Here is a 3081-nt window from a genome sequence, read left to right as displayed (position 1 = left end):
AACCAAGCTGGCTTGTAAGCTCAGTCATCATGACATTTCGAAAATGGCTCCCATGGTCAGTAATGATTGCTTGTGGGACACCAAACCTAGTTATGATATGATTGAATACGAAAACTGCAGCTGTCTTGCCGCTTGCGTCGAATGTAGGCATCGCCTCGGCCCATTTTGTAAAATAATCAACCGCGAGGATGATATACGCATGCCCCCCGGCCGAGTGAGGGTTACAAGTAATAAAGTCAATGCCCCATTTGGCGAATGGACCAGCGGCAATTATAGGGTGGAGAGGAGCAGGTGGAGCGCGCATCTTTCGATCAAACACTTGACAGTTGTGGCATGTTCTGACAGCAAGGATACAATCTTTAAACATAGACGGCCAGAAATAGCCAGCGCGCAACACCTTCTGAGCTGTGGCATACCCAGACATATGACCGCCACATGCTCCAGAGTGACAATCATTCAAAACTCTCTCAGCCTCTTCGTGAGTTAAACAACGTCGAAAAACTAAGTCTGCCCCCGGCGATAAAGTGTATCTCCAATAATTCTGTATTGCTGGGATCGAAACCGAATTTTTCGACGGTCTTCCTTGGAAGCTTCAGGCCGAAAGGTTTGGGTTTGGAGATAGATGATTATATCCCCATACCACGGATCTAAAGTGCTAATAAGAAACAAAGATTCGTCCGCAATGGACTCCTCTGCCACAGTCTCTGTGTCAGCACTCGGGAAATCACACATCAATTCCGCAAAAACTAAAGATTTCTTAGACTTGGACTTCTCGAACTCCAAGTCGAACTCTTGCAGGATAACAATCCATTTAGAGTACTTGCCCCCTAGCAGTTGTTTTGTCAAAATATAAATCATAGGGTTGCAATCCGAAATAACTGTAGTCTTGCGGAGAAGAATGTAGTGACGAAAACGCTGGACAGCTTGAACGGCTGCCAGGGCCAATTTCTCCACATGCGAATATTTTAACTCAGTGGGATTTAAGGTTCTACTAAGATAATATATCACATGCTCTGCTTTGAATTCATCTTCTTGAACTAACACCATTCCAATGGTGGAATGCGAAGCTGCGAGGTATAAGAAGTAGTCCTGGTTGTAGTTGGGAGGATGCAATAACGGTGCATGGGTCAACGCGTGTTTCAGTGCATCAAAAGATTGTTGGGCAATCTCGTCCCAAAAGAATTGTGCGTTCTGTTTCAACAACCGTGTAAAACCTTTAGTGACCTCGGCGTAGTTTGGGATGAATCGGCGTAAAAAGTTCGCTTTCCCTTGCAAACTTTGGAGTTGGCGCAAACTCGAAGGAGGAGGCAATTTGATGATAGCCTCGACTTTCGAGGGATCGACGCGAATGCCGGCTTTTGAAACAACAAATCCCAGCAATCGACCTGTTTCTATACAGAAAACACACTTGTGGGGATTCAACCGAATTCGATAATGCCTACACCTCATAAAGATTGCTCGTAGGTGGACAAGGTGATCAGCTCGTTGTAAAGAATGAGCAGGCAAATCATCGAGATAGGGTTGCACAATGTGCTTGATGTCATGAAATGCATAAGACATTGCCCGTTGAAAAGTGGCCCCGGCATTCTTAAGTCCAAAAGGTAATTTGCAATAAGCAAATGTCCCCCATGGACAAATGAATGCCGTTTTTGGTTGATCGGCAGGTAGAATATTGATTTGATTATAGCCTGAGAAACCATCCATGAAGGAAAACATCTCACTTCCGGCACAATCATCAATAATTTGATCGATATAAGGCGTAGGATAGTTGTCTTTTGGACAAGCTCGATTGATATCCCTATAGTCGATACAGATTCTTATTGTTCCTTGTTTTTTATTGACGGGAACAATATTCGATACCCAATCCGTTAACGGGATCGGATAAATGAAACCTGCTTTCAACAGCTTTTCGACTTCTGCTTTAATCGCAGCCGCTTTTCGAGGGTGAATCTGACGCAACCGTTGCCGAATGGGTTTAGCATCCGGGTAGGTTTTGATTTCATGAACAACAATGGCAGGATCAATTCCCGCATTTCCTCGTAAGACCAGGCAAACACGTCGCGGAATTCTTGGAATAGGGCCTTGTAAGTTTGGATTTCTTCTTCAGTACATGCGGCACCTATATGAATGTTCTCCTCGATTCCGGGCTTCACTGAAATATCAATGGGAATAGTACGAGAAATATTCCCTAAATTCAGCTCTGAATCAGAATGTTTCGTTGGATCCTGAGCGTCTTTGACATATTCAGCGGTAAAGATAGATGAAAAATCATTTTCAAATGCATCATCCTTAGGTAAAAACGAAGATCTGTGATGGAGATCTTCCCATGGTAGATCATCTACACTTAGGATTTCGCGAAGTTGTTCGTCAGATGACACTTCTTCGGGAAACGTTATCCGTTCTAAGGGTGAGGTGAAAAGTGACTCTTCACTGACCACATTCATTTGGTCGGTTGAATGAAAGTCGGTAAAAGACATAAGAGCTTCATAAGCAATCTCATACGGACTCAACGGCATAACATCACCGAGTGAGTCTAGCTCAGAGTCAGAGGGAACATACCAAGGATCATCATAAATAATGTTTTCTGACGTGATCATATGAATTGTTGCGAACGAAGGGTCTGCATTGAGTGGAGGGAGAGGAAAAGTTCCCAGTAAACCGGAATCCTTAACTAAACCTACACCAATGTCCCTATAAGGGATTGTCGTTTTACCAACATGCTGGATAGTTTCTGAAGAGGTTGGGTCGGATGAAAAGTATGTCAGCTGATCAATAGTCACGATCTTACCGTTATGTGGAAACTTAATGACTCTGAAGACCGATGAAACGACCGCTGTCATAGCATATGACCAACTTCGACCCAAAAGAAGGTTGTAGTCTAGAGGGGCATCAACCACTTCCACATCCAGACTAACGGTTTTACCTTCGACCCCTATAGGCAATTCTTGTAGAATACCAAACGGACGGAACCCACGGCCATCAAAGGCCTTAAGGATGGTGGGGGATTGGTTCAACGAAGGAGAACCAAGCGATCTCCAACATTGAATCGACATAATACACGTAGAAGCTCCCTCATCAATC

This window comes from Pinus tabuliformis, chromosome 9, assembly GCF_031772625.1.
Source record: "Pinus tabuliformis cultivar Carrire ecotype Pingquan chromosome 9, CPIR1, whole genome shotgun sequence".
In the NCBI taxonomy this organism is placed as follows: Eukaryota; Viridiplantae; Streptophyta; class Pinopsida; order Pinales; family Pinaceae; genus Pinus; species Pinus tabuliformis.
The sequence above is the reverse complement of the archived record's forward strand: the minus strand, read 5'-3'. Positions refer to the sequence as shown.